Consider the following 14,965-nt stretch of genomic DNA (forward strand, 5'->3'; position numbering starts at 1 on the left):
CTGGGAGTGTATGTTACCAGGCTACCAGTGAAGGGATATCCAGCACACCAATACCACATGGGAAACACTCCACTATCCACCACAGAGACAGAGAAAGACCTGGGAGTGTATGTTACCATGCTACCAGTGAAGGGATATCCAGCACACCAATACCACATGGGAAACACTCCACTATCCACCACAGAGACAGAGAAAGACCTGGGAGTGTATGTTACCAGGCTACCAGTAAAGGGATATCCAGCACACCAATACCACATGGGAAACACTCCACTATCCACCACAGAGGAGAGAGAGAGAGAGAGAGAGAGAGAGAGAGAGAGAGAGAGAGAGAGAGAGAGAGAGAGAGAGAGAGAGAGAGAGAGAGAGAGAGAGAGAGAGAGAGAGAGAGAGAGAGAGAGAGAGAATTACAGGCCAATATCACTCCTCCCAATCATCAGCAAGATATTTGAGAGGATCATCGGGGAGCAATTGACATCCTTCCTCGAGGAAAACCACCTGCAGTCACCGAAGCAGTTTGGTTTTCGGAAGGGCCGCTCTACCTCAGACCTCCTCCTTCTCCTCTCAAAGTCCTGGCATGACGCCCTTGATGACGGCCACCCTTCTCTCGTGATTGCCCTGGATATAGCTGGCGCGTTCGACTCCGTTTGGCACCGCGGTCTGACGGCGAAGCTACAGCAACTAGGCATCACGGGGGACCTGCTGCGCCTGCTCTCAAACTACCTGTTAGGCAGGAACCTCCGCGTAGCAGTCAACGGAAGCACCTCAACCAGCTTCCCGGTGGAGGCCTCCGTTCCACAGGGGTCCGTCCTTGGACCTATTCTGTGGAACATATACTTTAACGACCTCCTGCAAACCATCCCGGCAGCAAGCGCTTACGCCGACGACTGCACCCTCTCCAGAACATACAAGAGTTAGGAAGCCCAGGACGTGATAGAGTCCGTCAACAGACAGTTGGCAGACATAATGGCCTGGGGAAAGAGGTGGCAGGTCAGGTTTGCCCCTGACAAAACCCAGGCCATGGTAATATCACGTTATCGGGAGGACGCGAGACAACTCCACGGCAGACTGAGATTCGGGAACGACACCATGCCTCTGCAGGCCAGCGTCGACATCCTGGGCGTGGAGGTGGACTCCCAGCTGCGGTTCGACCGTCACCTTGAAAGGGTGGTGCACAAAGCCTCCCAGAAGGTGAACCTCCTGCGCCGCATGAAGAACCTCCTCGATGCTGAGGGCCTGAACACCCTCTATAAGGCACAAGTCCGTCCAGTGATGGAGTATGCACCGCTCACCTGGATGGCCAGCGCCCGCTGCCACCTCAACCTGCTAGACAAGGTGCAGAGGAGGGCTGAACGCCTCATCAACGGCACCCAGCACCACCGACCGAGCCAGTGGGAGACACAGCGACAACAACAACAACAACAACAACACCCACAAGAGGGACGGGCAAGACCAGCCACGAACCACCTGAACAGCCGTGAGCACCGTCGCCGCGTCGCTGCCCTGACGGTGCTTTACAAGGCACAGGTAGGCCTAGTGCCCCACCTGACGGACCTGAGGGCTACCTGGAGGAGGTCTGACCGCAGCACGAGAACGGTGCTGAGCAACGCCTCCCTCCTGGAAGTGCCAATGGCCCGCTCCAGCACCCACCAACGTGCCTTCTCCATCGCAGCGGTGGTGTGGTGGAACAACCTCACTGCTGATGTAGATGTGACACAACTGTCCACTCAGCAGATGAAGGTTGCGTCCCACAGGTGGCTACTCCTACACCCACCGTAAACATGTATATAATTGTATAATATAATCGGCAGAAGCTTTTAAATAGCTCCTCAACGGCCATGTACTAATGTACTGAACATGTTTAAATAAAAGAGAGAGAGAGAGAGAGAGAGAGAGAGAGAGAGAGAGAGAGAGAGAGAGAGAGAGAGAGAGAGAGAGAGAGAGAGAGAGAGAGAGAGAGAGAGAGAGAGAGAGAGAGAGAGAGAGAGAGAGAGAGAGAGACCCAACATAGTGAGGGAGAAGGTGTGGTACAGAGGAAGGACATCAGACTATTTACCAACATGCTAAACCAAATTTTATATGCAGGTCTTACAGTAGCGAAATTCATGCAGGCAAATCAACATACTACAGGAAGAGGAAGAGGAGAAGGGAACAGTTGGAAAGTTTGGTTTAGTGGGCAGCGCAACATCTGTGGTCATGTGCTGGAGAGGGACAGGAGGGGAAAGAATTATAGGAGAAGGGAACAGTTGGAAAGTTTGGTTTAGTGGGCAGCGCAACATCTGTGGTCATATGCCGGAGAGAGACGGAAGGGGAAGGAATTATAGGAGAAGGGAACAGACCCCAGGAGACGGGACACAACATCTGTGGTCATATGCCGGAGAGAGACAGAAGAGGAAGGAATTATAGGATAAGGGAACAGACCCCAGGAGACGGGACACAACATCTGTGGTCATATGCCGGAGAGAGACAGGAGGGGAAGGAATTATAGGTGAATTATAGGAGAAGGGAACAGACCCCAGGAGACGGGACACAACATCTGTGGTCATATGCCGGAGAGAGACAGAAGAGGAAGGAATTATAGGAGAAGGGAACAGACCCCAGGAGACGGGACACAACATCTGTGGTCATATGCCGGAGAGAGACAGGAGGGGAAGGAATTATAGGAGAAGGGAACAGACCCCAGGAGACGGGACACAACACCTGTGGTCATATGCCGGAGAGAGACAGGAGGGGAAGGAATTATAGGAGAGGGGAACAGACTCCAGGAGACGGGACACAACATCTGTGGTCATATGCCGGAGAGGGACAGGAGGGGAAGGAATTATAGGAGGAGGGAACAGACCCCAGGAGACGGGACACAACATCTGTGGTCATATGCCGGAGAGGGACGGGAGGGGAAGGAATTATAGGAGAAGGGAACAGACCCCAGGAGACAGGACACAACATCTGTGGTCATATACCGGAGAGAGACAGAAGGGGAAGGAATTATAGGAGAAGGGAACAGACCCCAGGAGACGGGACACAAAATCTGTGGTCATATGCCGGAGAGACAAAAGGAGGAGGAATTATAGGAGAAGGGAACAGACCCCAGGAGACGGGACACAACATCAGCGGTCATATGCCGGAGAGAGACAGAAGGGGAAGGAATTATAGGAAAAGGGAACAGACCCCAGGAGACGGGACACAACCCCCGATTAATACCTGGTACCCATTCACTGCTGGGTGGCCAGGGGCGTAGGGTATCGGAAAAGCCGCCCAAATTTTTCAGCTCTGCCCAGGAATCGAACCCGGGCTCTCTCAGGAGGAGGAGTAGGAGGAAGGAAGGGAGAGGAGGAGGATGAGGAAGAGAGATAAGGAAGAGGAGGAAGGGAAATAGATTAAACAGAAAAGAAGGAAGAAAAAATGAAAGGCATACAATTTAGAAGCACAAGCAAGCTATGACCATATTACAAGCTCTCTTGCTTAATAAATATTGCTGGAAATGACCTCAAGGGAATGGGCAAGGAAGGGAGGTTGAAGATACCCTAAACTTCACAAAACCTGACAAAAACAAAACAGTTACTATAGGTCTTGACTCAGAAATTCATATATGCTTCCTTACTAATGAGACTTTCTATACAACTAAGTGAGTTCATTCTTTGTTGATTTATACTGTAAAGTGCTGGCTATCATGTGTTTGAAGATACCCTAAACTTAACCTAACATAACCTATCAAAAGCCGAAACAGTTACTATATGGATTGACTCAAAAATTCATATATGCTTCCTTACTAATGAGACTTTCTATACAACTAAGTGAGGTCATTCTTTGTTCATTTATACTGTAAAGTGCTGGCTATCATGTGTTTGAAGATACCCTAAACTTAATATAACATAACCTATCAATACCCCAAACAGTTACTATATGGATTGACTCAGAAAATTCATATATGCTCCCTTACTAATGATACTTTCTATACAAATAAGTTTGGTCATTCTTTGTTGATTTATACTGTAAAGTGCTGGCTATCATGTGTTTGAAGATACCCGGCCTAAACTTAACCTAACATAAAATATCAAAACCACTAACAGTTACTACAGGTCTTGACCCAGGAAATTCATATATGCTTCCTTACTAATGAGACTTTATGTACAACTAAGTGAGGTCATTCTTTGTTGATGTATACTGTAAAGTGCTGGCTATCATGTGTTTGACGATACCCTAAACTTAACCTAACATAACCATTCAAAACCCCAAACAGTTACTATAGGTCTTGACTCAGAAAATTCATATATGATTCCTTACTAATAAGAATTTCTATTCAACTGAGGTCATTCTTTGTTGATTTATACTGTAAAGTGCTGGCTATCATGTGTTTGAAGATACCCTAAACTTAACATAACATAACCTATCAAAACCCCAAAGTTACTTAAGGGCTTGACTCAGAAAATTCATATATGCTTCCTTACTAATGAGACTTTCAATACAACTAAGTGAGGTCATTCTTTGTTGATTTATACTGTAAAGTGCTGGCTATCATGTGTTTGAAGATACCCTAAACTTAACCTAACATAACCTATCAAACCCCCAAACAGTGACTGAAAATTCATATATGCTTCCTTAGTAATGACACTTTCTATACAACTAAGTGAGGTCATTCTTTGTTGATTTATATTATTAGGTGCTGGTCATCATGTGTTTGAAGATACCCTAAACCTAACCTAACATAACCTATCAAAACCAAAAACAGTTACTAAAGGGATTGACTCAAGAAAATTCATATATGCTTCCTTACTAATGAGACTTTCTATACAACTAAGTTAGGTGATTCTTTGTTGATTTATATTATTAGGTGCTCGCCATCATGTGTTTGAAGATACCCTAAACTTAACCTAACATAACCTATCAAAACCCCAAACAATTACTATACGGATTGACTCAGAAACTTCACATATGCTTCCTTACTAATGAGACTTTCTATACAACTAAGCGAGGTCTTTCTTTATTGATTTATACTGTAAAGTGCCGGCTATCATGTGTTTGAAGATACCCTAAACTTAACCTATCAAAACCCCAAACAGATACTATAGGGATTGACTCAGAAAATTCATATATGCTTCCTTACTAATGAGACTTTCTATACAACTAAGTGGGGTCATTCTTTGTTGATTTATACTGTAAAGTGCTGGCTATCATGTGTTTGAAGATACCCTGAACTTAATCTAACATAACCTATCAAAACCCCAAACAGCTACTATATGGATTGACTCAGAAAATTCATATATACTACCTTACTAATGAGACTTTCTATACAACTAAGTGAGATCATTCTTTGGTGATATATACTGTGAAGTGCTGGCTATCATGTGTTTGAAGATACCCTAAACTTAACCTAACATAACCTTTAAAAACCCCAACATTTACTATATGGATTGACTCAGAAAATTCATTTATGCTTCCTTACTAATAAGACTTTCTATATAATTAAGTTTGGTCATTCTTTGTTGATTTATACTGTAAAGTGCTGGCTATCATGTCTTTGAAGATACCCTAACCTTAACCTAACATAACCTATCAAAACCGCAAACAGTTACTATAGGTCTTGACTCAGAAGATTCATATATGCTTCCTTACTAATGAGACTTTCTATACAACTATGTGAGGTCATTCTTTAATGATTTATACTGTAAAGTACTGGCTATCATGTGTTTGAAGATACCCTAAACTTAACCTAACATAACCTATCAAAACCCGAAACAGTTACTATATGGATGACTCACAAAATTCATATATGCTTCCTTACTAATGAGACTTTCTATACAACTAAGTGAGGTCATTCTTTGTTGATTTATACTGTAAAGTGCTGGCTATCATGTGTTTGAAGATACCCTAAACTTAACCTAACATAACCTATCAAAGCCCCAAACATTTGCTATTTGGATTGACTCAAAAAATTCATATAGGCTTCTTTACTAATGAGACTTTCAATACAAGTAAGTGAGGTCATTCTTGGCTATCATGTGTTTGAAGATACCCTAAACTTAACCTAACATAACCTATCAAAACCCCAAAAAGTTACTATAGGGATTGACTCAGAAAATTCATATATGCTTTCTTACTAATGAGACTTTCTTTACAACTAAGTGAGGTCATTCTTTGTTGATTCATACAGTAAAGTGCTGGCTATCATGTGTTTGAAGATACCCTAAACTTAACCTAACATAACCTATCAAAACCGTAAACAGTTACTATAGGTCTTGACTCAGAAAATTCATATATGCTTCCTTACTAATGAGACTTTCTATACAACTAAGCGAGGTCATTCTTGGTTGATTTATACTGTAAAGTGCTGGCTATCATGGGTTTGAAGATACCCTAAACTTAACCTAACATAACCTATCAAAACCGCAAACAGTTACTATAGGTCTTGACTCAGAAAATTCATATATGCTTCCTTACTAATGAGACTTTCTATACAACTAAGTTAAGTCATTCTTTGTTGATTTATACTGTAAAGTGCTGGCTATCATGTGTTTGAAGATACCCTAAACTTAACCTAACATAACCTATCAAAACCCCAAACAGTTACAATAGGGATTGACTCTGAAAATTCATATATGCTTCCTTATTAATGAGACTTTCTATACAAGTAAGAGAAGTCATTCTTTGTTGATTTATAATGTAAAATGCTGGCTATCATGTGTTTGAAGAGACCCTAAACTTGACCTAACATTACATAACCTATCAAAACCCCAAACAGTTACTATAGGTCTTGACTCAGAAAATTCATATATGCTTCCTTACTAATGAGACTTTCTTTACAACTAAGTAAGGTCATTCTTTGTTGATTCATACTGTAAAGTGCTGGCTATCATGTGTTTGAAGATACCCTAAACTTAACCTAACATAAACTATCAAAACCCCAAATAGTTACTATATGGATTGACTCAGAAAATTCATATATGCTTCCTTACTAATAAGACGTTCTATACGACTAAATGAGCTCATTCTTTGTTGATTTATACTGTAAAGTGCTGGCTATCATGTGTCTGAAGATACCATAAACTTAACCTAACATAACCTATCAAAACCCAAAACAGTTACTATATATGGATTGACTAAGAAAATTCATATATGCTTCCTTAGTAATGAGACTTTCAATACAACTAAGTGAGATCATTCTTTGTTTATTTATACTGTAAAGTGCTGTCTATCATGTGTTTGAAGACACCCTAAACTTAACCTAACATAACCTATCAAAACCCCAAACAGTTACTATATGGATTGACTCAGAAAATTAATATATGCTTCCTTACTAATGAGACTTTCTATACAACTAAGTGAGGTCATTCTTTGTTGATTTATACTGTAAAGTGCTGGCTATCATGTGTTTGAAGATACCCTAAACTTAACCTAACATAACCTATCAAATCCCCAAACAGTTACTATATGGATTGACTCAGAAAATCAATATATTCTTCCTTACTAATGAGATTTTCTATACAACTAAGTGAGGTCATTCTTTGTTGATTTATACTGTAAAGTGCTGGCTGTCATGTGTTTGAAGATACCCTAAACTTAACCTAACATAACCTATCAAAACCCAAAACAGTTACTATAGGTCTTGACTCAGAAAATTCATATATGCTTCCTTACTAATGAGACTTTCTTTACAACTATGTGAGGTCATTCTTTGTTGATTCATACTGTAAAGTGCTGGCTATCATGTGTTTGAGGATACCCTAAGCTTAACCTAACATAACCTATCAAAACCCAAAACAGTTACTATAGGTCTTGACTCAGAAAATTCATATATGCTTCCTTACTAATGAGACTTTCTTTACAACTATGTGAGGTCATTCTTTGTTGATTCATACTGTAAAGTGCTGGCTATCAAGTGTTTGAAGATACCCTAAACTTAACCTAACATAACCTATCAAAACCGCAAAAAGTTACTATAGGTCTTGACTCAGAAAATTCATATATGCTTCCTTACTAATGAGACTTTCTATACAACTAGGTGAGGTCATTCTTTGTTGATTTATACTGTAAAATGTTGGCTATCATGTGTTTGAAGATACCCTAAACTTAGCCTAACATAACCTATCAAAACCACAAACAGTTACTATATGGATTGACTCAGAAAATTCATATATGCTTCCTTACTAATGAGACTTTCCATAAAACTAAGTGAGGTCATTCTTTGTAGATTTATACTGTAAAGTGCTGGCTATCATGTGTTTGAAGATACCCTAAACTTAACCAAACATAACCTATCAAAACCCCAAACAGTTACAATAGGGATTGACTCAGAAAATTCATATAACTATCAAAGCCCAGAAGTTACAATAGGGATTGACTCAGAAAATTCATATATGCTTCCTTACTAATGAGACTTTCTATACAACTAAGTGAGGTCATTCTTTGTTCATTTATATTATTAGGTGCTGGCCATCATGTGTTTGAAGATACCCTAAACTTAACCAAACATAACCTATCAAAACCCCAAACAGTTACTATAGGTCTTGACTCAGAAAATTCATATATGCTTCCTTACTAATGAGACTTTCTATACAACTAAGTGAGGTCATTCTTTGTTGATTTATACTGTAAAGTGCTGGCTATCATGTGTTTGAAGATACCCTAAACTTAACCTAACATAATCTATCAAAACCCCAAACAGTTATTATATGGATTGACTCGGAAAATTCATTTATGCTTCCTTAATAACGAGCCTTTCTAGACAACTAGTGGTCATTCTTTGTTGATTTATACTGTAAAATGCTGGCTATCATGTGTTTGAAGATACCCTAAACTTAACCTAACATAACCTATCAAAACCCCAAACAGTTACAATAGGGATTGACTCAGAAAATTCATATATGCTTCCTTACTAATGAGACTTTCTATACAACTAAGTGAGGTCATTCTTTGTTGATTTATACTGTAAAATTCTGGCTATCATGTGTTTGAAGATACCGTAAACTTAGCCTAACATAACCTATCAAAACCCCAAACAGTTACTATATGGATTGACTCAGAAAATTCATATATGCTTCCTTACAATTAAGTGAGGTCATTCTTTGTTGATTTATACTATAAAGTGCTGGCTATCATGTGTTTGAAGATACCCTAAGCTTAACCTAACATAACCTATCAAAACCCAAAACAGTTACTATAGGTCTTGACTCAGAAAATTCATATATGCTTCCTTACTAATGAGACTTTCTTTACAACTATGTGGTCATTCTTTGTTGATTCATACTGTAAAGTGCTGGCTATCAAGTGTTTGAAGATACCCTAAACTTAACCTAACATAACCTATCAAAACCGCAAAAAGTTACTATAGGTCTTGACTCAGAAAATTCATATATGCTTCCTTACTAATGAGACTTTCTATACAACTAGGTGAGGTCATTCTTTGTTGATTTATACTGTAAAATGTTGGCTATCATGTGTTTGAAGATACCCTAAACTTAGCCTAACATAACCTATCAAAACCACAAACAGTTACTATATGGATTGACTCAGAAAATTCATATATGCTTCCTTACTAATGAGACTTTCCATAAAACTAAGTGAGGTCATTCTTTGTAGATTTATACTGTAAAGTGCTGGCTATCATGTGTTTGAAGATACCCTAAACCTAACCTAACATAACCTATCAAAACCCAGAACAGTTACTATATATGGATTGACTCAGAAAATTCATATAGGATTCCTTACTAAAGAGACTTTCTATACAAGTAAGTGAGGTCATTCTTTGTTGATTCATACTGTAAAGTGATGGCTATCATGTGTTCGAAGATACCCTAAACTTAACATAACCTATCAAAGCCCAGAAGTTACTATAGGTCTTGACTCAGAAAATTCGTATATGCTTCCTTAGTAATGACACTTTCTATACAACTAAGTGAGGTCATTCTTTGTTCATTTATATTATTAGGTGCTGGCCATCATGTGTTTGAAGATACCCTAAACTTAACCAAACATAACCTATCAAAACCCCAAACAGTTACTATAGGTCTTGACTCAGAAAATTCATATATGCTTCCTTACTAATGAGACTTTCTATACAACTAAGTGAGGTCATTCTTTGTTGATTTATACTGTAAAGTGCTGGCTATCATGTGTTTGAAGATACCCTAAACTTAACCTAACATAATCTATCAAAACCCCAAACAGTTATTATATGGATTGACTCGGAAAATTCATTTATGCTTCCTTAATAACGAGCCTTTCTATACAACTAGTGGTCATTCTTTGTTGATTTATACTGTAAAATGCTGGCTATCATGTGTTTGAAGATACCCTAAACTTAACCTAACATAACCTATCAAAACCCCAAACAGTTACAATAGGGATTGACTCAGAAAATTCATATATGCTTCCTTACTAATGAGACTTTCTATACAACTAAGTGAGGTCATTCTTTGTTGATTTATACTGTAAAATTCTGGCTATCATGTGTTTGAAGATACCGTAAACTTAACCTAACATAACCTATCAAAACCCCAAACAGTTACTATATGGATTGACTCAGAAAATTCATATATGCTTCCTTACAATTAAGTGAGGTCATTCTTTGTTGATTTATACTGTAAAGTGCTGGCTATCATGTGTTTGAAAACAGTTACTATAGGTCTTGACTCAGAAAATTCATATATGCTTCCTTACTAATGAGACTTTCTTTACAACTAAGTGAGCTCATTCTTTGTTGATTCATACTGTAAAGTGCTGGCTATCATGTGTTTGAAGATACCCTACACTTAACCTAATATAACCTATCAAAACCCCAAACAGTTACTATATGGATTGACTCAGAAAATTCATATATGCTTCCTGACTAATGAGACTTTCTATACAACTAAGTGAGCTCATTCTTTGTTGATTTATACTGTAAAGTGCTGGCTATCATGTGTTTGAAGATACCCTAAACTTAACCTAACATAACAAAAATAAAAGTCACTATAGGTCTTGACTCAGAAAATTCATATATGCTTCTTTACTAAGGAGACTTTCTAAACAACTAAATGAAGTCTTTGTTGATTTATACTATTAGGTGCTGGCCATCATGTGTTTGAAGATACTCTAAACTTAACCTAACATAAACAAAACACTAACCAAACGTCATGACTCGGAAAATTCATTTTTGCCTCCTTACTAATGAGATTTTCTATACAACTAAGTGAGATAATTCTTTGTTGATTTATACTATTAGGTGCTGGCCATCATGTGTTTGAATATACCCTAAACTTAACCTAACAAAAACAAAACAGTTACTATAGGTCTTGACTCAGAAAATTCATATATGCTTCCTTACTAATGAGACTTTCTATACAACTAAATGATGTCATTCTTTGTTGATTTATACTTTTAGGTGCTGGCTATCATGTGTTTGAAGATACCCTAAACTTACCCTAACCTAACATAACAAAAACAAGACAGTTGCTATAGGTCTTGACTCGGAAATTCATATATGCTTCCTTACTAATGAGACTTTCTATACAACTAAGTGAGATAATTCTTTGTTGACTTACACTGTAAAGCGCTGGCCATTATGAGTTTGAAGATACCCTAAACTTAATCCGGTTGCAGCGACGGGCCAAATTTGTGGCTTTGCCGTGTAGCAGCAACAGGCCAAATTTGTGCCATGATATAAACCCCCCAAAAATAGATGATACATAATCTGATCACAAATGCTTTGATATATATTATGAAATGGTTTGTGTGAGAGATGATTTTTTCTCATTTTTCTCGCTTAGAGGGACCATTAAGAAACATGATCCCCGCTGTTGCCGGGTTAAATAAAAATAACCTAACAAAACATTACTGTATAAGGAGAGACCAAACCAAGGAAACTGACCTCTCTTTTGGCCACCTTTCACTATTGTCTTTGTGGGAACAGCGATTAGCGGGCTTTTTATTTTACACCTTTTTTGTTGCCCTTGAGGCGATTCCTTAGCTGTGAAAAAAAAAAAAATGATGCGGTGTTGCTTTCTGGAGGTGACTGTGGCGATGGTGGTGGTGGTGCCCTGGGCCATCCTCGCCTCACTTGGTAACACTTGGTTGTGGTGAATTCTGCAAGAGAAGGAAGAGATCAAAGTTCTTGCACTACATGGGTAGGCGGTGGCTGAGTGGTAGCGTGCTGGGCCCACATTCACAGCGTGATGGACGACGAGGGTTCGAATCCCCATGCTACCACCTGGGATTTTTCAGTCACCGCGGAGTGGCTTAAAACTACCCACATGCTGTCCTGAAGACCACCCATCAACCCGGACTCTAGAGGAAACCAACTGTCCTAGTGAATCAAGAACGAGTTCCGGGGGGCAGCATGAGCCAAGAGAAGATGGTGCCACTATAAACACTTGCCTGCGCCATGACGGGCTGGGGCCGAACACCATCCAGGCCCCTCAAGAGAGCCTACCGGCGCTATAGGCGTAGACATGATTATAAAAAAAAAAAATAAATAAATAAATAAAAAAAAAATAAAAAAAGGACTTTATCCCACGGATACAGGCTCTGAGCTCCCTCAAGACCTGAAGTAACCGTGTATATAATAATGCAGATATGCCCACAGTGCATCTTACAGGTTTGGAGAAATAAAAAAAATAGATTTATTTGATTTAAATCCGTTTTTTTTTTTCTAATATGACTTTTTATTCAAATGATCATTTTTTTGGTATTTGTGGAATATATGATTCAACTTTGTGAGGACATTTTTTTACGGAGAAACTTTGGCAATGTCAAATGAATTCATAGTTGTTGTTTTTTTACATGTCTACGCTTATGGCGCCGGTAGGCTTGCTTGAGGGGCCTGGATGGTGGTCGGCCCCAGCCCGCATGGCGCAGGCAAGTGTTTATAGTGGCGCCATCTTCTCTTGGCTCATGCTGCCCCTCGGAACTCGTTCTTGATTCACTTGGACGGTTTCCTCTAGAGTCCGGGTTGATGGGTGGTCTTCAGGACAGCATGTGGGTAGTTTTAAGCCACTCGGCGGTGACTGAAAAATCCCAAGTGGTAGCGTGGGGATTCGAACCCGCGTCATCCATCACGCGGTGAATGTGGGCCCAGCATGCTACCACTCAGCCACCGCCTACCCAAGATGAGTTGTCACGGGGAAATCATGAGTATCGAACACTGAGAGTTTAGTAAGATCAGACACTTTAAAACATGCATGATGTTATGGTGTATGCGGCCTACTTTATGTTTTCACTAACTCGAGTCTCCTTGAACAAAGCCCACCACCACTCAAGCTGAGGAGGCATGTGTGGGGGGCACTCCAGTGGCTGGCACATCATCTTTACCGTGTAACTAGTGATATATATATATATATATATATATATATATATATATATATATATATATATATATATATATATATATATATATATATATATATATATATATATATATATATATATATATATGTTTATTTGTCACCTTCTGTTGTTGTTGTAGCTTGAACCATCTTTTTTCTCTCAGCTGAAAATATTTACAACACTGGTATCACATGGCTGTATACACAAGAGCCAATATAGAGGCACTGTTTTCTTTGCATCATTCTCAGGAGGTTGGGCAAGACAGGCAGAGGCTCACCAACCTGAAAGGAAGACTTGCGTCGTCGGCCCCGGCAGATGGAGCAGCCACGTGGAGCAGCCCAGAGTAACCGTCCTTCAAGCATTGAGGGACAATTTTTCTCATTTTCTGGTGTTTGCTGCTGGTCTGCTGGGTGACCACTGTGCTCTCCAGTGTAATTCTGCTCTTGGTCTGCTGCGGGTCAGACAGCCAGCCGTTCCCCTACGGAAGAGAACAGAGCTCATAGTACCGATCTTTGGGTGGACTGAGACCACTCACACACTACACACCGCGACAACGAGGTCACAGCTCCTTGCCTGACGTCGCGTACCTACTCACTGCTAGGTGAACAGGGGCTACACGTGAAAGAAGATAAACCCAACTTATCTTCACCCGGCCGGGGAATCGATCCCCGGTCCTTATGGTTGTGAGCCAGACGCTCTAACCACTGAGCTACCGGGCGTGTGAGAATGAATGGAGCCCCAAGACAGATGGAGCAAGCCATTACTAATGTTAATGTTTAAATAAAAAAACACAAGAACAAGAAAAGTGAAAAGGAAAATTCTCATAAAAATGATAATAATATCAAGGACTTAATTAGTATTTCCTAAGAGGTCCTAATTTAATGAAGAGATTTTCTATCTCTTTTTCTATTACTCTCTCGGCCCCACGCCCTCTGCCTGTATCTCGAAACACACGAGAAATTAATCACGGCAAGGAGAGGGTATTCCCGGCTGCCTGGGACTGAACCCGCGACCAGCGTGACAGGAGAGCCACTCCCTACCGAGTCGGCCAAAAAGCTACCCCCCTGGCTAAGTGGGTTATGGGGGGCTCGTTCATCAGGCATAGTCGCCGCACCACACTAAACCTTGTGGCACTTTGTATGGGGGTCCCAAGCCAATCTTCAAGGTCCTAAGCTTCATCTTGAAGGTCCCATGTTTGAGTCAAATCCACAGGCTTCAGTGGATCATGAACTGTGTGCAAATGTGAGTGTATGCAGTTTGGAAATGAATTGATCCTGGATTTATACATGAGGAGAGATAAATGCCTTGGTGAAATGGGCCAAGGAGGGCCTGGGCTACCACGAGGCGAAGGACAGCCAGAGGAGGAACCATGAGAGGGAGAGGAGTCAGAGTGATACAGTAGGCAATACAAACCTACCTCTTGTTTGATATACTACATTGTTTTTGATTTACGCAATGACCTCTTCAAGGACACAATACTCGCGTAAATCGAGAGTTACCTGTACTCCCTGCCACCCTCATCACTAGTGGGCGGCATCTGCTCACTCATGCACACTGATCATGATGCACATTCACATGCATCATGATCATTGATTTAGAGGCGACATTTTTGTTTTTGACTATATATATATATATATATATATATATATATATATATATATATATATAT

This window comes from Eriocheir sinensis, chromosome 4 (genome assembly GCF_024679095.1).
Source record: "Eriocheir sinensis breed Jianghai 21 chromosome 4, ASM2467909v1, whole genome shotgun sequence".
In the NCBI taxonomy this organism is placed as follows: Eukaryota; Metazoa; Arthropoda; class Malacostraca; order Decapoda; family Varunidae; genus Eriocheir; species Eriocheir sinensis.